This window comes from Lacerta agilis, chromosome 8, assembly GCF_009819535.1.
Source record: "Lacerta agilis isolate rLacAgi1 chromosome 8, rLacAgi1.pri, whole genome shotgun sequence".
Classification (NCBI taxonomy): Eukaryota; Metazoa; Chordata; class Lepidosauria; order Squamata; family Lacertidae; genus Lacerta; species Lacerta agilis.
Genome location: NC_046319.1, coordinates 74,974,719 through 74,997,489, shown reverse-complemented (window position 1 = coordinate 74,997,489; position 22,771 = coordinate 74,974,719). Strand labels below are relative to the sequence as shown.

Sequence of the window (22,771 nt, the reverse complement as noted above, 5' to 3'; positions counted from 1 at the left end):
TGGCAACACAAGAATGGGCCTTTTCTGCAGTGGCTCCCCGTTTGAGGAATACTCTGCCCAGGGAGGCTCACCTGACCCCATCATTGTGTTTCTTTAGACACCAGGGGAAAACGTTCCTCTTCAAACAGGCCTTTGACATCCGATGCCCTTTTAAATCTATTGTGGGAGGAGCCGTGGGTAATTAGTTTTGTCCTGTTCTTAACTTTATCATGTATTTTGTGTTTTTACATTCTAATTTTATGTTGTGAACTACCCCGGATGAAGGGCGGTATCCAAATTTAAATAAGAAGAATAAAAAAAATTCATTTAAAAATCAGAGTGGTTTCAGCAATTGAACATGAAACTGTACAATAAAAACCGTATTAAAAAGTTTTCTATAAACAGGGTAATCCAGAATACTGAGCCAATGGCACAAAGACTTGGTTTCTTGTTGTCGTCAATTGGACCTTTGCCAATTTGAGGAGAGATCAGTGACACTCCTGTAGATTGTCTCAGTAATCAAGCTGGGCTATAATTTATAAAAGGACCTTGAATCTGGCCCGGTAGACAGAAGAAGTGCTTTTCTCCATTCTTACCTTGTCCCCAGGTGTCCACATTCGGAGAAAGAACCCGCAGCCACCGACACCACCACCAATTTCAACAATCCCATCCTTACCTAAGGACTTCTCCGGCTCTGCTACCAAGCGTTTTGGATCGAGCGTGAGTGATGATTGAGATACATTGCAGCAAGAACGACCACTTTTACACTGGCACAGCAGAGGTTCAGCTGGTGCTGAACTTTGGGGCTCAAACCCTTGAGCTCAGCAGCCCCCTTCTGCCCCACGACTACCCAGGGAATGGCAGCTGTTAGGGGCAGTGGCAATCTTGGCACTGAGAGACGAGAGAGATTTTTGTTTCATTTGATTGTCGCACAAACCTACCTTGTTTGCACTCCCTGAACTAATATCTGCACCCTGAATTATTCTGCACAGCCCTTCAAGCAAAAATACTGGGCACCAAAGTGAGCTCCCATTGCTCTGTCCCAGCCAACCTAGCAGTTCCAAAGTATGCCAGTGCAAGTAGATAAATAGGTACCGCTGCGGCGGGAAGGTAAATGACGTTTCCTCTGGCACTCGTCACAGTCCTCCGTGCACCTGTAGCGGTTTAGTCATACTGGCCACATGACCTGGAAAGCTGTCTGTGGACAAACGCCGGCTCCCTCGGCCTGAAAGCAAGTTGAGCGTTGCAACCCCATAGTCGCCTTTGACTGGACTTAACCATCCAGGGGTCCTTTACCTTTACCTTGATTAGGTAAAACATACACACTATGTGTATGAAGACTTAATTCTGTGGGGGGGTTTTTGAGGGGGGGTGCATTTATGTGTTAAAGTAAACCATACGCAAACCCGAAGTGAAGTTTTTTGTTTCTTCATACAAAATCTGAGACTTTAAAAAGAGAGAAAAGAGCAGGGACACATCCAGCCCTCCACAGAATTGCTTCAGCAACCTAGAAAGCTTTCCTGTTTGTCTTTGTTCCAGACCAAGCCTGAGAACCCTGCGGAGCCCAGCACCATATACCAGGTAAGTGTACAGCTTCCGGCATTGCAGGGGGTTGGACTGAATGACCCTCGGGGGTCCCTTCCGACAGTTTAGGATTCCACGATACCTCCAGAGTGAATATTAGACTTGGGAAGGAAGAGACCAAGGGAAAGAGAATGAAATAGAGCCTTCCGCTCTTTTTGGCAAGTCAGCCGTGAGTCCGTTCTGAACTGTCTAGTCTGCTAGACGTGACATGAGACAAAAACCCACCACCACCCGCTGCTGTATGTGGCTTTGGGGGCACAAAGGTTGCTCAGCCGCCCTGCTTTGTAGGCAAAGAATTATGACAGCGGTGGTTGTGTTGTTGTTTGTATGTTCCTTTTGCAAGGCTGGCTTGTTACTCATGCCACACTGCGATGCAGGGTTTGCTCATTGCATGACTCAGCGGGTGGCTTTTTTGCTCAGAGTCTAACTAGCCGTCGTTCTGTGGGTGGGGAAAGAATCCTTCCCACGCCGACTGCCCCGTGCAGGATCCTGCCTAGTTTTGAGTCAGCATTGCCCACTCAGGTCTCGCCGCCAACCCCCCCCCCCCAAATACTAGGTGCCCTGCGAATGTTCTTGGACCACAGTCCTAAACTGGACAGCTCCGGCGCAATATTATCTCGGGCTGCCTTTGAAGACAGTTTGGAAACTGCAGCTGGTGCAGAATTTGGCCTTGCAGAGGTCAGCAGAAGGCTGGGGGAGGCTGGCTTGCTACTGTTTCCTCATGCTCTGAAGGGTAGGACCCAATGGCTTCAAATGACAAGAAAGGAGATTCCGAGTGGAAAAAAACCCTCTCTGACAGCAAGAGCTGTTCGACAGGGGAACGGTCTCCCTCAGGAGGTTGCGGACTCTCCTTCACTGGAGTTTTTAAAGCTGAGGTTGGATGGCCAAACGTCAGGGATGCTTCAGCTGAGATTGCCGAGATGACCCTCGGGGTCCCTTCCAACCGTACAATTCTATGATTTCATGACTGTACTCCAACATGCAGCAGCTCGCTCAGGCCCCAATTCTACGGCAGAACGGTCGGCTAGGCCTACCGTCATCAGATCCCTTTAACAGGAGAGGGGTGAACCTAGGCGTCAGGTGTGGATTGCAATGGTGATCTATGGACACCCCCAAAATTGGTTAAGCGTGCAAGGTAGGCAGATCAGACCCATGGCTGAACCGTCTCAATGTTTCGTCTTCAGGAGGTGCTGTGTGACGGCGGGGCTCTGTATCAAGAACTGGAGAGGTAAGCCTCCCCTCCATTTCTGTGACTTCTGGCTTTGGGAAGGAGGCTGGAGGACTCTAGGACCCTGCCAGAGCTCTCACATCTCCTCCCCAAAGCCCAGGGCCATGCTTACCCGGTTCTGAGATGGCACCCCCATGGCTCAGTGCCCAGTGTCCAGCCCTAAAGCTGCCCCTGCCACCTTTCCGCAAACAGAAGGTGACTGGACAAGCAGTTGGAAATTTAACTTCTAACTCTAGTGAAGGGGCAATGCCTTCCCCTGACCCTTGGAGGCAGCAGGCTAACTTAGGGGGCACTGGGCACACACAGTTCTGCCCCACACCACAGCAGCTCACTGCAGCTTACTGCCTGCCCCACCCCACATTTCCTGCAAGTGCATTTCCTGCACAGAGAAAGCCTTAAACCCCACCGCTGAGTTTTTGGCATTGGAAATAAATTCTGGGCCGGATGAAGCCCTGCGCCCTTGACACACATTCATCCTCTCTCTCTCTCTCTCTCTCTCCAGGTGATTTCTGAGTGAAGAATCTCCTGCGTAGCAATAAGGACTCACGGTACCTTCTCCCAGCTGAACGTTTCTGCCTAGATGCCTGTCAGCTGCAAACGCCAGCCATTGCCCTCCGTGATATAACCTGCCTTAAAAACCCCAGACTCTTCTCTAAATATAGTGCTTTAAATATATGGCGTGAATGTGGCCTTAATGTGCATCCCTGCAGATCATTCTGAGGTAGAACTTTGAACGGTTTCATCTTCAAGGTCTTTTTTTTTTTAACTTTAAAAGAAAAACGCATTAGACTCTTTGTGCCTGTTTGCTTAAATATCAAAACGGTTGGAGAAAATGCATTAAACAATTTCACTGTTTTCTTGCTGTCTTAAGTCTCTTTTCAACGGCAACCTGAAACAATCTGAACGTTGGGTAGTTGGGTTAAATTACCGAGGATCGTTGGCATAAACTTGAATTGATCTGTGAACTGAGCGTGAACCCAACTAGGCTGTTTTATACAGGATCGAGCATGAACTGAAATTAGTTCCTTTCTGGATGTGTCCAGCTGGAGCTAGTTCCTTTTTTAAAATGATCTTTCTGAGATCTGGGACCCACCTAGGACCCCTGGAGCCCCCTGGCTCGGCTGCTGCTGTTCACACTTCCTGTCTAAGCAAGTAAAGAATGCATTGGATTTGTATCCCACCGCCCCTCCAAGGAGCTCAAGACGGCAGCATACATGGTGTCCCCCCCCAATTTTATCCTCACAACGACCCTGTGAGGTAGGTTAGGCAGAGGGCTCATCCAGGCTTCCCACCGCTTCCCCCTCTTTTGTGCTGAATCTGAGCAAATGTCAGTCGGCTTTCCCAGGGACTGATGTTTGTTCTGATTCAGAGCTAAAGAGTGGGTTTTCCTGGGGCAAGTTGTGGGGCAAACAGAGAACCGCTCGGACGCATGCTTCCTAGGCACATGACAAGCAAAAGCATGGATGAGCCCTAAGAACCAGGCAGAGGGCCTTCTTGGTAGTGGCGTCCGCCCTGTGGAATGCCCTCCCATCAGATGTCGAAGAAATAAACAGCTATATGACATTTAGAAGACACCTGAAGGCAGCCCTGTTTAGGGAAGTTTTTAATGACTGATGTTTTAATGTATTTTTAATCTTTGGTTGGAAGCTGCCCATAATGGCTGGGGAAACCCAGCCAGATAGGCGGGGTATAAATAATAAACTTATTATTATTATTATTATTATTATAGACATTGACTGGTCCAAGGTCACCCAATGAGCGTCATGACTGAGTGGGGATTTGAACCCTGGCCTCCCAAGCTCCTAGTCCAGCACGCTAACAACTGCACCACATTGCTAGGAGGTTGGCAAAAGAGCACCAAGCCTGTACCTGCTTAGGAAATAAACAACTATCTGACTTTTAGAAGACACCTGAAGGTGGCCCTGTTTAGGAAAGTTTTTAATGACTGATGTTTTAATGTATTTTAAATCTTTGGTTGGAAGCTGCCCAGAGTGGCCTTGGAAACCCAGCCAGATGTGTGGAGTATAAATATATTATTATTATTATTATTATTATTATTATTATTATTATTATTATTATTATTATTATTATTGCTGCCATCTGGCTCTAGGCAAATTGGGCCCATGGGGGGGGGGGAGAGAGAGCAGGTGAAGGAGCAGCAACAACAACCCACAAAGGGGTGATGGGTCCAAGGAGCCAGCTGTAGGCATCTTGTCCAAGGATCTCCCTCCCCAAAAAATCCCTGGAGCCAACACTGCCCACCCCAACACTCAATGGAACAAAGGAGAATGGGTGCCACTAAACGGACTCTGGGGGCTTTTATTTCACAGGTGTATATACGATGTTATTTTCTGCCTCTGGGGGTCCGGTTGGCTGTAAGGGTTGGTGCTCAAGAAGCCGCCAGACTGTCCTCAGTTATTTCATTCACGGTTTCCACATAGATGGAGGCTCCTCCTCCTGCAGTGGGGAGGGAAGTGACTCATACAGTCTGTGCGGTTGGCTGTTGCTGCTCCAAACTTAAATGCCACCGCTGTGCTGGAGAACGATGATCTCTTCTGCTTTTTCCCACCTCTAAAAGAGAGTGTGTCTAGAATCAGATAAGGGAAACCAGAAGCATCCATACCCTACTCCCTTTGGGACTAGAAGGGTAATTTCCAACCCACCATGAAGTGGACAGTTCCCTGTTGCTAATTATTCCCTGTTGCTAATTCCCTGTTGTGAAATGCCTTTTAATGCCTTTTAATGCTTTAAAATATATTTTTAGCCTATATTCACAGCACTGCAATATTCATAATTCTGTATTGCTTTTACAAGCCTCTGTAAAGAAGAACAGTTTAAATTGACATGAGGAGAAGAGGCCCCTTTCTGGGAAGCCGGCCAAAATCGGCCAAGGTTAAAAGATAAGCGCTGTGTCTGGGCGAAACAAAGGAGTCTTGAATTGTCTATTAATAGATAATAGCACCCTGCCTGTAAGAGGCCCCTTTTGAAGAGCGGAATGTGTCCATTAATATTAAGCCTTATGAGTTAGCCTTATTAATCGTATTATAAGCATCATGCTTGTTAGAGTATTTTTTGTATTGCTTTATTGATTTATACCCTTGTATTCTAAAGCCTAATGCAATAAGTTTATTGCCAGTTAATTGAAATTATGCTTTCTTTGTTGATTGGCAGTCACAGGTGTTATGAATGAGACTCAATCTTCAATGACAATAGGGATCTGTGTGCTCACTAGCTAGGTTCTATGTTGCCACCTTGGAGGAAGCTTGCCAAGAACAAACTCCCTTTGCATTCTCAGACAGGAGGGTGGGCTCTGGGAGGCCGGATAAGTTTCTATTTTCGGTTTCCTATAAATCACCTGATTTCCCGTAAAACACGTGTCCTAATTATGAATTAAGTTTCGAATTCCTATTATCATGTATAAAAGGAATGCACGCTAGTCTCTCAGCGTGCAGTTGGCGAATTATTTCCCTGCACCATTTGCTTTGCTTTGCATATGCAACTCAAAATAAACCTGTTGTATCCTGCATGGTGTTTGCCTCTTTGTGTTCATGCTCCTGCACTCAAGAGCCCAGAATGGTCTTACAACTAGGTACCACATCCATCCAGGTTCAAGGCCAAGTCTAGGTCCCTTAACTGAAGTTGCCATGCTCTCGTTGACATCTGAAGGTGGAAATGGACCCTCGGAAGGAAACCGTGACTACCAACCTCTATGATTTAAGGCAGGGATGCGGAATCTTTGGCCCTCCAGATGTTTCTGGACTCCTGGCTTTTGCTTCAGGTCAGAATCGTATGGGCTTGTTCAGGATCAATTCTACCCAAGGAAAGAGGGAAAGGAAGAAATATTTCTGGGGTGAGAAGCTAGTTTTATTTCATATTATTTGAAACATCTCTAGGCTGCCTTTGAGAGTAAAGGCAGCTTACCACGGAACACAAGAAAGACAATGCAAGTACAATGCCATGGATGCAAAAAAAAAAAATCAGAGGAAAAATGAAACATTAGGAAAGGGCCACCAATAAAACAGGCGGCTGCTGCTACTATAAGGAGCAAGCCCTACACAGCAGGGTCCCTAAGATGGTTGGATGGCACATTGTATACACCTCCTTTACTTTTTGGTCAAAGAATGCATATAAACAACACCCATAGTAATTGGTTAAATATAGTGTTTGGTTGTCTTGGGTTCGGGGCAAAGGCTCCACCTTTAGCCTGTCTTCCTGGATGCTTTTACTCTCCTGTGTGGTTGTGTATTAGCCTGCTCATCCGTAAAACAGCCGCTCGTTCCAGACGTATGAAGCGCCCTGCCTTATATTATACTTAACCAAAAGGAGATCAAAAACAAGCAAGTGTTACCTTGAATAGCTGCTCAACATGTGGTAGGAAGCGAGGCCTACTAAGACCAGGGACAGCGAAATACATCCGATGACAAGCCCTGCGGTGGCTTTGGCAGGTAGAATATGCGCCTTCCTTCTTCTGCCGAGATCTCCGCATGCAGACAGCAAGAAAAAAATGTGCATACAGTAGGAATAATAGTACAGTGGTACCGAACGGAATCCATTCCGGAAGCCCATTTGATTTCCAAAATGTTTGGAAACCAAGGCGCGGCTTTCGATTGGCTGCAGAAGCTTCCGCAGAAGCCGCGCCAGGCGTTCGGGTTCCAAACAATGTTCGCAAACCGGAACATTCACTTCCAGGATTGCTGCATTTGGGAGCCAAAAAATTTAACTCTCAAGGCGTTAGGGATCCCAGATATGACTGTAGTAGTAGTAGTAGTAGTAGTAGTAGTAGTAGTAATTTATTACTTATACCCTGTCCATCTGGCCGGGCCTCCTCAGCCACTCTGGGCAGCTCCCAACAGAATATTAAAAACACAATAAAACATCAAACATTAAAAACTTCCCTAAACAGGGCTGCCTCCAGATGTTTTCTAAAAGTCAGATAGTTGTTTATTTTCCTTAGCTCGTCCTCAGGTACGTTGAGCGTCCCTGTCCTCTGCATCAGTTACAGGTAAGGGTGGGGGAGAAAACTGATTTGGTTCACACGGAAAGGTGAACCCACATCTTTCACATTTTCCAAAATAATACAAGTATCAGGGCCGGACCACCCATGAAGCAAGGTGAGGAGACCGCCTCAGGCGGCAGGATCCATAGGAGCAGCAGTCCTGTTGTAGATCTTTAGTCCCCCCTTGTTCCTTCATGTTCACCCCTTCTTCCCTGGCAGGGATGAGGGACGCCATTTTGTGGTTCGCCTCAAGTGCCAAAATGCCTTGGACCGGCCCTGGCAAGAACTGAAACACAGCTCCACAAATGCGCTGCTCTGAATTGTGCACGGCAGTTCACTGGCCAAGGGTTTTGTACAGAAATACCTGTACTAGGTCAAAGTGTGCATAAAAGCACATACGTTGGTGAAAATATTTTGCAGAAGCGCAGTATATTTAGGGAAATTGCCTTGCAAAAAATTGTCACAATTCCATATATATATATGGAGAGATTTTTCATTCAAATGCTGATGAATTGTCATGATGACCTTTTAAAAATAATAATAATAATAATTGCAGACTGGTGTAAAAATGTGAAGAACTCCACCTAAGACTGGAAAAATGAGAAACTGAGATATTTGTTTATCCCTAGTTCCAGGGACCAAATATACTCACCTCTGACCGCTAGGTAAATCCTCCCCACTTCGGATGAGTCCGGCAGAACTTTTTCCTTTCGTATCATGTAGTAGCCGCTGTCCAGGAGGGTTAAATTAGTGATGTGCAGGGAGCAATGTTCATTGATGCTTATCCGCCCAGCGTAGGCCCAGCTGATATTGAATATGGAGGCTGGCTGAGGTTGGTAGGTCACGATATTACTTGCCTCTGATATTTTCCCTCGGAACCAGCCGCAGAATAAGACCCTCTCCATGCTACTGACTGGGACCAGTGTTACATCATTTCCCAATGACGGGCGCCACGGATCCAACACGACAGGAATTCTAATGTTCTCAGCTTGCACCAGCGCAAAGCACGAATTCAGAATGTGTGCTGGAAGAGCAGGGGTTGGGCGGAAGGGAAAAGAAACAAAAGTTCAGTTCAGTGAAGAGGTCGGCAGCAAGTCGGAGACATCGGCGCTTGCAGTGTATTTATCGGATTCCTGCCCTGTGCAATTTCGGAACGAAAACAAGCAGATTGCAACGTTCTGGAAATTCGGAAGCAGCTACGGTTTGAAATGTTCAGAAACCAATGACAAACTAAAAACATGCTTCCGTTATAGAGCAAGAATCAAGAGGGTTTTTCAGAGTTATGTCTTGGAGAGAAAGGGAGAAAATTTGGGAGGCATGACTTATATTGAGGCTGAAGCAGAGCTCATCACTAGTGCCTTAAGAACAGACTCCCTGCCCAAGCCAGAGTTTTAGACCCCAGCCCTGAATCCTGTTACCAGCTGGGGAAGGGGTTTTCTGAAAACCCTGTGCTCCATCTGCACTTAAGCAGCACCATACGACTGCAAAGAATTATGGGGACTGTAGTTTGCTGCTAGCAGACTTCTCTAACAGCATATTATTATTATTATTATTATTATTATTATTATTATTATTCCCATCTGATTGGGTTACCCCAACCACTATGGGCAGCATCCAACAAATTAAAACACAGTGTTATTATTATGATGATTTATTAAATTTCTTAGTCGCTTTATTTTCCACAGTCTCTCACCTGCTAGAAGCAGCATTGGCCAAGGTCTTCCACAGCCAGAGGGGGCCCCAGCTACTGGGTGGGCTCTCTGCATGGTGTTGGTGCCACTCTTGTAGGTGAGAGGGCTTGGGGCATCCTGGGAGGATGATTTTGTGCCCAGTCATACACATGGGTTCCTCCCCTGTCCGTAACCACAGATGCCCAGGACCACCCAGCCGAGGCCACCCGTTCTCCACCCCTGCACGGTCTCCTCAGCTTTAGCCTAGGATACCTCACTGCAGCCTCCCTCACTTGTCAGCTCCCAGGTAACCATGGGAGGTCATAAAGCTGGAGTGTGAGCCTTGGGTGAGTTGTGTGGGGAAGACCCCTTCTGGGTGTCCCATCTGAGAAAGGCTCATCAGTCCAGGGTTTAAACCACAGCGAGCTGGCAGGGTTTATAATGTGCAGAAATAATGAATATACTTTTTTAAAGTCATATTTATTGGTTTTCAAAGATGTGTAGCAAACTATAACTATGTGGCTAAATACACCGATCCTGGTCTGACTGCACTGGCTACCAATTAGTTTCTAATTCAAAGTGCTGGTTTTGACCTATAAAGCCTTAAACGGCTCAGGACCGCAATACCTCAAAGATTGCCTCCTCCCATATGAACCTTTGTTGTTGTTGTTCAGTCGTGTCCGACTCTTCATGACCCCATGGACCAGAGCACGCCAGGCACGCCTATCCTTCACTGCCTCTCGCAGTTTGGCCAAACTCATGTTAGTAGCTTCGAGATATGAACCTACCTGAGATCATCTTCCGAGGCCCTCCTTTGTGTGCCTCCTCGAGAGGCCCGGATGGTGGCAACACGAGAACGGGGCCTTCTCTGCAGTGGCTCCTAGTCTGTGGAATGCTCTCCCCAGGGAAGTTCGCCTGGCACCTTCATTATACACACCTTTAGGCGCCAGGCAAAAACGTTCCTTTTTAAGCAGGCCTTTGGTTGATCTTACTGACATCCAACAACCATCTAGAATGTGGCTTTTGGGGGGGCGTTATTGGATTACTGCTTTTGGTTTGATTTTATATGTTGTCGTCTTGTTTGTGAACCACCCTGAGGCCTCTGGGTATAGGGCGGTGTATAAATTGAATAAATCATCATCATCAAACCCCCTTTGTCCCCATTTCAATCTCACCAACAACCAGGTACAATTGGTGCCCTCTGTGCCGTGTGCTAATGGCAGCGTTGTTGAGGTGGGTGAGCGATTTGTTGCAATCCCCCCCTCAAGAAAGCTCAACAACTCTGGGAAATCTCCCCCCATTTTCTTAATTTTGAGTCCCCCCAAAATCTTATATATGGGGGCGTGTTATACACAGAAAAATATGGTATTCAAGTCTGCAGAATATTCATTCCTCTTCCCTTCCCTTCGACAGGATTACCCTGTGTTTTTCTGCCAGGGCTGTACAGGGAGCATCCCAGCCTCACAAACGGCTTGGAGCTGGTGTTGCTCCGGCAGCGAGGGCTGGCCTGGCACACGGCCCTCTGTACGCACGGCCCAGGCACCATGAAACCACGCTCCTCCACTGAAACCGTTCCGTCTGCATGCCTGTTTTATCGTTTAGTTTTTCGTCTTTCCATTTTTGTCTGTTGCTATAATTGTTCTTTCTGTTTTATATACATTATAAGATGAAATAATAATAAAGAACTTTGCCCCAAAAAAGGAGGGTGGGGTCCTCTGTCTTTGACCAATTGCCAGAGGGTTGCTTGCAACACAAAGATGGAGCGAGACATCTTACACCCAGGAAATGCCACAACAAAGGGGGACACCAAACATAGTATTGTAGTTACCAGCTTTTGTTGGGTCCAACGTGGTGAGTGGTTACTTCTGTCCGTTAATGCAAGCACCAAGTTTGGTGCAGCCTTGCCAACAACTTTTAAATAAGAATGAAGAGAGAGGTTTTACATCTCAATTTCATTTTGCAAACTGACACTCTTCTTACGCTGTAAGCTACAGAACTGGTGCCACACACACACCGCAAATCTAAAGCACTACAATGCCACTTTAAACAACCACGGCTTCCCTCAAAGAATTCTGGGAGGTGTAGTTTGTTAAAGGTGCTGAGAGTTGATAAGAGAACCTCATTCCCCTCAAAGAGATGCAATTTATAGTTTGGTTTAACAGAAACCCTTCTTCCCAAGGAACTCTGGAATTTTGTAGCTCTGCGGGGGGGGGGGGGGTAGAGGTTTCCAAACAACCTGGATCCTTGGGTGTCTTATCTTCCCTTCCAGCTAAGTACCAATAGCCAGACAGAGCTGGGGAGGGGCCAATTATCGTGATAAAAAAGCCAACCCATCAATTCCATTCTTAGATCATGATGAGTTTCTGGCGTCATTACTCCTCCTGTCCAGAAGGGGGAGCAGAGGTACTGGAAGGACCAGTGAGAACATTGAACATTTATAAGCCCGGAATGCATAAGCTGGTTTACTTCCTCCTTCAACGGTTCTCATCATTGATGTCCTACAGAACTATTCATGGTGACTTACAATAATAATATATATTATAATATAACACAATGCACGACTCTGGAATATGGCGAGTCCCATCTCAACCATCTCTAGCACAAAGTACGAATATAGTAAAAAAATAAGCATTTGAGGGTTTTCTTGTTTTGTTTTTAATTTCATCTGTGGACATGATGGTGTGCTTTCCCCCTGCCCTGTTGGGTTTGGGCTAGGTACAAAGGTTGATGCTTATCAAGGGGCCCTTGATTCTTTCATCATCATTTTCAAATAAATGGAGCTTCTCTTCTTGGGGAGATGGGGAACATTAAATCCGTGGAACTCATGGAAACTCTTCTGGGCTTGGCTCCAAAGCATTTTCTGCACTATTGGCTATTTTTCTTACCTGGAAGAGAACCAATAACAATTATTTCACCATCAGCAGCCCACCCTTTCACCCTAAGGTTCCAGAGCAGGTTACAACAATTAAAATACAACATTAAAAACAATGTAAAAGGTAAAGGGACCCCTGACCATTAAGTCCATTTGTGGAGGACTCTGGGGTTGCGGCGCTCATCTCGCTTTACTGGCCGAGGGAGCCGGCGTACAGCTTCCGGGTCATGTGGCCAGCATGACAAAGCCGCTTCTGGCGAACCAGACCAGCGCACGGAAACGCCGATTAGCTTCCCGCCGGAGCGGTACCTATTTATCTATTTGCACTTTGATGTGCTTTCGAACTGCTAGGCGGGCAGGAGCAGGGACTGAGCAACGGGAGCTCACCCCATCGCGGGGATCTGAACCGCCGACCTTCTGATCGGCAAACCCTAGGCTCTGTGGTTTAACCCACAGCGCCACCCAAGTCCCAAAAACGTACAATAAGAGAATTAAGGTGGGTTGTAAATGTGCATCTCAGGCATCAAAAGGCAGGTTCATCTTCTGCATTCACCGAAAACTGAATAATGAAGGTGACAGACACGTCTCAATGGGGAGGGAGTTCCACAACTTAGGGGCTGCTACAGAGACTGCCCTTTCTTGGGCCAACCTTCCTGAGCTTCTGAGGGCAGTGGAGCAACCAGGAGGGCTCCCTCTGACAATTTTAACACCCAAGGGAATCTGCAGGGAAGGTGGAGGACTAATCACTGGGGGCCTGTGTTGTTTAAGGTTTCGAACATTAATGTGAGCAGCACTTTGAGCTGGGCTCAGAAAGGAACTGGCAGCCAATGTCAACATCCAGTCTTGGATTCCCAGAGGGAGAACTTCTGGATATACATGCTGGACCCCTGGCCTTCACATGGCCTCCTAACGGAGGATAGTCTCAGCATCACTTAGCTTCAGCAAATGAAGGTCTTCTGAGCACCCCACCCCATACCCTCCAACATTTCTCCGGTGAAAATAGGGACGCCCTATTCCATAACAACACGCCAACAACAGCAGCAACAATTTTACTATTTATTCGCCACCCATCTGATTGGATTGCCCCAGCCACTCTGGGCCGCTTCCAACATATTTAAAAACATAATAAAACAGTAAACATTAAAAAAAACCAAAACTTTGCTATGAAGGCCTGCCTTCAGATGTCTTCCAAAGGTTGTATGGTTACTTATCACCTTGGCTCGGGGGTCTCATAACTCCTACCCTCCAACATTTCTCCGATGAAAATAGGGGCGCCCTGAGGTAAAAGCGGGAAGTTCCAGGATCAAATCAGAACCCGGGATGGCTTCTGTAAATCCAGGACTTTCCCTGTGAAATAGGGACACTTGGAGGGTCTGCCATTCTCATAGCTTTATAGCCAGTGCTTTTTTTCTTAATTTTTTTTTAGGGGTACTCTCATTTTGGCTCAAGAACATCACCATTTTATAGTTCGAATCGCGAAAGATAAATACAGTAAATGGCCAAAAGGCCACCATCGGGGGTAGATATGGAACTGACGATTCACCGTGCTAGAGAAGAAACTAATTTTTATTTAATTTTTTAGTTTCTTCTCCCATTAGTTTCACAAAATGTTTAGGGATATGCGTACTCCTGCATCCCCCACCGGGGGGGGGGGAAGCATTGTTTATAGCTACCACCTTGGAAACAGCAACTTTTTAAAAGTCAGAGCAACCAATGAAGGTTATGTTGGTCACTGTAATAAATACATGGTTTAAGTGATTAATAGCATCCTCCCACTCAGGGCCGGCCCAAGAGATTTCGGCACCTGAGGCATGCCACAAAATGGTGTGCGCACCCTGCAAGGGGTGAGCGAAAATCTACATTGGAAACGGGGTGGGGGGTGGGATAAAGATTGACATGGGGAATTAGGGCGGGAGAAGACCGGCGGTGCCTCCTATTGGCCAAAAGGCTGTTGTAGCGGCGGCCTGAGGAGGCGCCTGCTGCCGCTTCGGATCTTGCCACCTGAAGTGGTTGCCTCACCTCGCATCCCGTGTGAGCTGGCCCAGATCCTACCTGCATCCAAGACAAATTTGCCGAAAGTACTGTTTGATATTCTCTTATTCTCTCTCTCTCTCTCTCTCTCTGTTTCTCCCTCTCCCTTTCTGTTAAATTATCTATATTACCGTACAAAACCTTGTGTGACTGTGTAGGAAATCAGGCCTACAAGAAAGACAGCCCCGACTATGCAAGCCACAAAAATCCCGGCGACGGCTCCTCCAGGGATGTGTGAGGCTTTTTTCGTGTCGGATCGCTTTTCTGGAGAGACAAAGAAAGGCCAGGTGAGAAGTAGGAAGGAGAACCGTAACGCCTTGTCCCTTGTTTATCTCAGGCACCAAGGGCAATTCCCACCAAACAGGGCCACTGAGGCAGCACAAGATGGTTTCCTAAAAGATCATTCCAGTTCCGTTTTCCCCATGCCTGCTGTGGCAGAAGCCCCCTCTTTTCTCACTACATGGCACGGTCTCAAGGCTAAGAGTGTGAGCAGAGAAGGTTCCATGTCTAGTTTGAGGGGGGGTGGGTGAGCAACCCCAGGTTGCGTCCCTCCGAGCTTCTCTTCCTGGTCCTCAGGCCATGCCTCCTCTCTTGGCTGTAACCCTCGCCAGCCCACTTCTCCATCTTTGCCCTTGCCTCCCTGGATGAGGATGGAGACATGCTATTTGCTAAGGTGGGTTGGTGGAGGAATGTCGCCTAAAGAGCCACACCCATTGCTCTAGCTTCTTTTTGGCTCCCGGCTGCTCCGTGGACGTGGCTCAGTGGCAGAGCATCTGCTTTGCACCCCTAAGCTCCCGGGTTCGATCCTTGGCTTCTGCAGGTAGAGCTGGAATCCTATCTGAAATCCCACCTGCCACCTGTAAGTGTAGACCACCTTAGGCCAGATGAACAAGGATCAGCAGTGTCCTATGGTCCTACCACACAGATTCAGTTGCTTAAATTATATCTTGCTCCTGTTTACAGTTCTCCATATTCTTTTCATTCAACTGGCTTGTCCTCCCAAGCACATCTGCCTCTCCAAGAAATGAAAGAGGCTGCCTTCTGTTGAAATAGCTCAGTTGGCTAGAGTGTGGTACAGAGGAGACCATGGTCGCGGGTTAGATTCCCATACAAGCCACCTGCATATCCCTGCATTACAGGGGGTTGGAGAAGATGACCCTCGGGGTCCCTTCTGACTCTGTGGTTTTGTGAGTCAGTCCAACTAGCTCAGCACTGACTCAACAAGATAGCTCAGTCGGTAGGCTATGAGGTGCTTAATATTAGGGTTGTGGATTCGAGCTCCAGGTTGGGCAAAAAGATTCCTAGACTAGGTGACCCTCAGGATCTCTTACACCTCTAAAATTATATGATTCTATGAATTCTTCAGGGTTCCAACCAGGTCTTCCCCAGCCCTACCTGGAGAAGCTGGGGGTTGAACCTGTGACCTTCTGCATGCCAAGCAGATGCTCTACCCATTGAGCTATGGCCTGTCCCCTAATAAATAGTCATCCTAATACACGCAGAACCTGATAATAATAATAATAATAATAGTAATTTATACCCCGCCCATCTAGCTAGGTTTCCCCAGCCACTCTGGGCAGCTCCCAACAGAATACTAACAACACAATAAAACATCAAACATGAAAAACTCCCCTAAACAGGGCTGCCTTCAGAGGTCTTCTAAAAGTCAGGTAGTTATTTATTTCCTTGACATTTGATAGGAGGGCGTTCCACAGGGCGGGTGCCACTACCGAGAAGGCCCTCTGCCTGGTTCTCTGTAACCTCACTTCTCGCAGAGAGGGAACCACCGGAAGGCCCTCGGAACTGGACCTCAGTGTCTGGGCTAAAGGATGAGGGTGGAGATGCTCCTTCAGGTATACTGGGCCGAGGCCATTTAGGGCTTTAAAGGTCAGCACCAACACTTTGAATTGTGCTTGGAAATGTACTGGGAGCCAATGTAGGCCTTTCAGGACTGGTGTTATGTGGTCTCGGTGGCCACTCCCAGTCACCAGTCTAGCTGCCACATTCTGGATTAGTTGAAGTTTCTGGGTCACTTTCAAAGGTAGCCCCACTTAGAGTGTGTTGCAGTAGTCCAAGCGGGAGATAACCAGAGCTATGCACCACTCTGGTGAGACAGTCCGCAGGCAGGTAAGGTCTCAGCCTGCATGCCAGATAGATACACTGAGCTGCAGCCCAACTGCTAAGTATACGAAACCAAAATAACTATCCAGATTCAAAACACAATAAACATCATTGTCACACCAGATGATATCATGCTGTGCATGTCTGTAGAGAGATATCAAGGGGGGGGGATATTGTGTAGGATAAGAAAGGGCACGTGAAACATTTACCTATGACCACTAAGAATATCTGTCCCACTTCTGACGCCATTGTAGTGTTTCTTTGCATTATATAGTACGTGATATCTGTGATTGATATGTTCCTGATCTGCAAGGAGCAATCCGTGTTCACAGACTCCCGCCCAGTGTACGCGGCTTTGTACTTCACATCTTTCACCGGAGGCGGTTGATAAACCAAGATCTGATTCTTCTCAGACGTATCCCACCGGAACCAGCTGCAGGTGTCCACCTTTTCCTTGCTCGCTTCCGGAATCAGCATGACCTCCCCTCCTACCTGGGGGAACCAGGGCTGGACGGTGATGAGGAGGGTAAAGTTCTGGTCCGCTTCCAGAACCACAAAGGAAGAAAGCAAGATGTGGGCTGAGGGAGGTGGGGTGCAGGAGAGAAGAGGCAAGAGATTCGGGTCAAGGGACAAGCCAATAACACACAGTAACCCTTGTGGGTTTTCACCCCAATCAGAGACATTTGCAACTGCGCAATGTGGAGGTCAAGATAGCCTTCTTCTTCCCAAACCACAATTTTAGAGCACAGCTGATCTGGGTCTCTCTCCTCCCCACATGATCACTATGCTAACCCCCCCTCCCGCTCCACAGGGAGCCCCCAATCTTTCACCTGCTAGAAGGAGCACTAGAGGTGTGAAGGTCTTTGGCATCGTGGGAGATTCCCTTTATGCACGGCCGGATGCCTGGGTTCCTTTCGTGTTCTTTGCTCCCAGTGCTGGGGGGCATCAGCTGAACCCACCTGCTCACGACCCACCCTAGGCTTTAACCTACTGGAGCTCAGGAGGCCTCACAGTCAGCAGCCCCTGTCCCCATTGCAATCTCCTAGGCAACCGGAGGAGGTCACAAAGCAGCCTGCACTGTGTTGAACCGGAAGTGGGGAGCCTTTCATGGGGTCCCACTCAGATAACCGGGCTACAAATTTACATGTCAATCTAAGGCTGTGATTTGGCTGGGAAAGTGGCATAGCGTGGGGGAGGCAGAGGGGTGATTACCATGGGTGTAATTTTTTTTGGGGGGGGCCCCCAAAATTTCATCACCTGGTGCTGTCCCAGTACAATTGCACACTACCATCACTAGGCTCGACTCAAACGGCTTCTCCATGCAAACCAGGAAGTGACCTCTCCAGACAATCTCTGCGATCTCCTGGGTGGTGCTGACACTGTTAGGCAGTTGAATGAACATGCGTACTCTAGCTGTTTCCCACCCACTCCGCACAGCCCCGGGCACTGGCAACCCATGGTACGCCACTGGGTGGGGGGGAGAGACTGTATGGACCTGTCCCTTCAGGTATATTCCAGGCACTTTCAAATTTCACATTTTACAAATTATGTGATTGTATTTTCACATTTGTAGTCCAACCTTTCTCCAAGGAGTTCAAGGCATGTGGTTCCTTCCTTGGAGGTTTCTAAGCAGAGGTTGGGTGGCTGTCTGTCATGGATACTTTAGCTGAGATTCCTGCACTTTAGGGGGTTGGACTACTCAGGGGTAGGCAACCTAAGGCCCAGGGGGCTGGATCCGGCCCATTCGCCTTCTAAATCCGGCCCGTGGGCGGTCCGGGAATCAGCATGTTTTTACATGAGTAAAATGTGTCCTTTTATTTAAAATGCATCTCTGGGTTATTTGTGGGGCCTGCCTGGTGTTTTTACATGGGTAGAATGTGTGCTTTTATTTAAAATGCATATCTGGGTTATTTGTGGGGCATAGGAATTTGTTCATATTTTCCCCCAAAATATAGTCCGGCCCACCACATGGTCTGAGGGACGGTGGACCAGCCCACGGCTGAAAAAGGTTGCTGACCCCTGGACTAGATGGCCCTTGGGGTCCCTTACATTGCCATAAAAACCCATCAATTTCATTATTTGATCATGGTGAGTTCCTGGTATCACTACCCCCCCCCCCCCCCCCGTCCATAAGAAGAGATGAAGAGTTTGGATTTGATATCCCACTTTATCACTACCCAAAGGAGTCTCAAAGCGGCTAACATTCTCCTTTCCCTTCTTCCCCCACAACAAGCACTCTGTGAGGTGAGTGGGGCTGAGAGACTTCAAAGAAGTGTGACTAGCCCAAGGTCACCCAGCAGCTGCATGTGGAGGAGTGGAGACCCGAACCCGGTTCACCAGATTACGAGTCCACCGCTCTTAACCACTACACCACACTGGCTGGGGAGCAGAGGCACTGGGGAGCAGAGGCACTAGAAGGATCAATGTAAACAATTGGTTTTTATTTTTTTCATTTTCAGGTTTTCTCATTTTACAAAACATATCAGAAAATCTTTTTATACATTTAAATATACTATGGTCTACCCTCCTCTCCTTTCTGTGGTTACATAAGTTGTATCTTCTTTTTTTGTGCATCTCCAACGTTAAAGCCTAAATATAATGAATCACTTGTACTCGAGAAATTTAATATCACCACCTGCACGTGTTTATATCAATCCTGCTAATGTTTTAAGTCACTTACAATAATTCTTTAGATATTCAATAAACAATCCCCACTCTTGGTTAAAGATTCTATCTTCTTAGTTCTTAATCTTCTGGTAAGTTTTGCCGTTTCTGCATACTCCAGTAACTTTTGCTGCCACTTCTCTTTATTTGGGGCATATTTGTCTTTCCACCTTTGGCCAAACACCACTTGGGCTGCTGTGGTCATATACATAAATATATTTTTTCCTGCTCTTTAGGTATCTCAGATCCAATTATCCCTTAAAGAAAGGCTTCTGGTTTCTTGACAAACATCACCTTAAACATTTTAAATCATTTTGCAGAAGGCTTTCTCCTTTTTACAGGCCCGCCACCAGTGTGAACAACTGAAGCCAAGCATCTATAAGCATGGAATGCAGAGCCTGTTTTGTTTGCTTGCCTGCTTGCTCATTCAGGAATGAGACTTGGGCTGCAGCAGATCTATGCATTATCCCTTGGAATACCAAGCAGGGGCAGACCTTGGCATCTCAAATGTCAGTGGTGCCCTGTCCGGTGCCAAAATCCGCACCCCTGCCTCTTGCCTTCCATTGGAGTAATAGTGGTGGGCCCTTCTCCAGCACCTCAGCAGCTGTGCGCCGGTGCGACTGTACCAGTGTCGTGCTCCCCTAGAGACGTCTCTGTGCCCAGTTACCCTCGGCACTGCTAAGCAGGACATGAGCATTTATGGGATGTTCCATCTGCCCATCATGCAACTCTGGGCTTCAGCTGAGATTCCTGCACTGCGGGAGGTTGGACTAGGGGCCCTTGGGGTCCCTTACACAGTCATAAAAACCCATCAATTCCATCATTGGATCATGGTGAGTTCCTGGTTCCACTACCCTTCCTGTCCAGAAGGGGGAGCAGAGGAACTACTAGAAGGATCAGTGTAAACAATTGATTTTTTTTCCATTTTCCATTTTCAGATTTCTTCATTTTAGAAAACAAATCAGAAAATATTTTTATACATTTAAATATACTGTCACCTACCCTCCTCTCCTTTCTTTGATTACACAAGTTGTTTCTTCTTTTTTCTGCATCTTCAAAATAACAACAACAACAACAACAACAACAACAACAACAACAACAACAACAACAATTTATTTATTTATACCTCGCTCATCTGGCTGGGTTTCCCTATTCACTCTTGGCGGCTTCCAACAAAGATTAAAAATACATTAAATATAATATATAAATATTACACACACACACACACAAACACACACGCACACACTCAAAATTTTAATATCACCACCTGCATGTGTTTATATCAATCCTGCTAATGTTTTAAGTCATTTACAACAATTCTTTAGATATAATGAACTTGAAATATAAGCAGTGGATTACTGAAAGATTTAACTGGTAGCGGGGTTTAGATAAAAAAATATGTGTGTTATAAAACAGGTAATAAAAAGGAGTAAAAAAAACAAACATCAGGAAAAGGTGGGAAGTCAGCTAGAAAGTTTGGGTGTTAAAAAACAATTGTATATGATGATAAATGCTTTGAAATGTTTTTGGAGGCTTCGTAAAAATGATATGGGGGGGGGGAGGAGAAAAGGTAAAGCAAGAAATGATGCGTTAGAAGTTTATAAAATTATAAAAGTGGATAGAGGAAAGTTTTTCCTCCCTCTCTCATAAAGTTAGAGCTTGTGGACATCTACTGGAGCAGAACGTTGGAAGATTCAGGACAGAAAAAAGAAAGTACCTCTAATAAGCAGTGAATTGTTAAACTATGGAACTCTCTCCCACAGGAGGAAGTGATGACCACCAAGTTGGTGGTCTTCTTATTTTACAGAATGGAACCACTTCTGGAATTACATTCCATTCACATTTGAGGACGAATTTGCCTAATCACAGCTCCCAAGACAAAAGACAGACAGCCTTTGAAATTCACACTTTCCTGAATTTTGCAACGCAGTTTTCCGTGTACAAAAATGCACATACTGAGATGAAGTGTGCCTAAAAATGAACATGTTAGTGACAACAACCTGCAGAAAGGCAGGCATTGCTTTGCTAAAAAGGTGAGTGCTGCACAGAAAAATGTGCATATGAGGAGAAATTTGTGCTAAAACGCTGGTGGGTGTTCAGGAGGAATTTTTTGGAAACAACTCACAAAATGATGGGGAAATTTGGGGAAATGAACTTAAGAATGGAGACAAACACTGATTGCCCCGTTCCTCACATTCACCGAGTTTCACTTTCCGCCAGGACTCACCGCAGCCCCCCACCCCAACCAACATTTCCACAATATTATGTGTTACAGTGGAATATGGAGAGAGCCATCCCAGCAGACCCTGGCAAAGGAGTATGGCCATAGCAGAAGTGGGCATTGGAGACTTTTATTGCCTCAGGGCCTTAAATCATTTCATTGTGATTTTTCAAGTAGATTTCAAGTAGATATTTCAAGCAGAGCTTCTTTTCTTGGCAGAGTGGGGGAAATGGTCGACGCTGTTCCAGACTGGAAGGCTGACAAAATTGCTGACCAGGACGATCTCTCTCTTACTCTTTTTGCTTTTACCTGGAAGAGAACAAGTCTAGAATCAGAGGGTGGAGAGCAGAAATAAGGTAAGGCAAAAGTAAAGGACCTCTGGACGGTTAAGTCCAATTGGATTCAACTATGGGGTATGGGACGGGACGCGGGTGGCGCTGTGGTCTAAACCACAGAGCCTAGGGCTTGCCGATCAGAAGGTCGGCGGTTCGAATCCCTGCGACGGGGTGAGCTCCCGTTGCTCAGTCCCAGCTCCTGCCCACCTAGCAGTTCGAAAGCACGTCAAAAGTGCAAGTAGATAAATAGGTACCGCTCCGGCGGGAAGGTAAACGGCGTTTCCATGTGCTGCTCTGGTTCACCAGAAGCAGCTTAGTCCTGCTGTCCACATGACCTGGAAGCTGTCTGTGGACAAACACTGGCTCCCTCGGCCTATAGAGCGAGATGAGCGCTGCAACCCCAGAGTTGTTCGCGACTGGACCTAACGGTCAGGGGTACCTTTACCTTTACCTTTACCTTTTATGGGGTGTGGCACTCAACTCCACTTTCAGGCCGAGGGAGCCAGCCTTTGTCTGCAGACAGCTTTCTGGGTCATGTCGCCAGCTTGACTAAATCGCTTCTGGCGCAACGCAACACCGTGACAAAAATTAAATCATTATGCTGGATAGTAGGGTTTAGTGAAGTCAGGGCTATGGCTGGGTTTGGCAAGAGAGGCTGTTTAACCATTTTGGAGATAATAGCCAAGGCCCTGGTCCAAAATATATAAACAATTTTGCATGAATGTATGTTCCAAAGTTCCCACAGCCGCTCCAACAAAGTTGGGGGATAGGGGTTTGTTGATTTTGGCTAGATGAATTGAAGTCCTGGGGGGGGGGGGGAACCTCTTAGGCAACCACCTGATCTGAAATCCTTAAGTCCTGCTGCCCACGAATGTAGATGCTACTGAGCTGGATAACAACAACAACAACAACAACAACAACAACAACAACAACAACAACAACTTATTATTTATACCCTGCCCATCTGGCTGGGTTTCCCCGGTCACTCTGGGCGGCTTCCAACAAAAGATTAAAAGTACATTAAAGCATCAGTCATTTAAAACACCCCTAAACAGGGCTGCCTCCAGGTG

General features: G+C 46.8%; 2 long non-coding RNA genes across 2 annotated transcripts; one reads left to right on the top strand and one right to left on the bottom strand.

The window, feature by feature from the left end:
- Positions 1–1,476: 1,476 nt before the first annotated feature.
- LOC117050653 lies at positions 1,477–3,536 on the top strand. Its single transcript, XR_004427117.1, has 3 exons — positions 1,477–1,560; positions 2,748–2,791; positions 3,294–3,536. It is a non-coding gene; the product is annotated as an uncharacterized LOC117050653 (long non-coding RNA).
- Positions 3,537–12,082: 8,546 nt separating this feature from the next.
- Positions 12,083–14,588, bottom strand: LOC117052423. The gene is made up of 2 exons (XR_004427257.1): positions 14,533–14,588; positions 12,083–12,342 (listed from the first exon to the last, which is right to left on the bottom strand). It is a non-coding gene; the product is annotated as an uncharacterized LOC117052423 (long non-coding RNA).
- Positions 14,589–22,771: the final 8,183 nt, after the last annotated feature.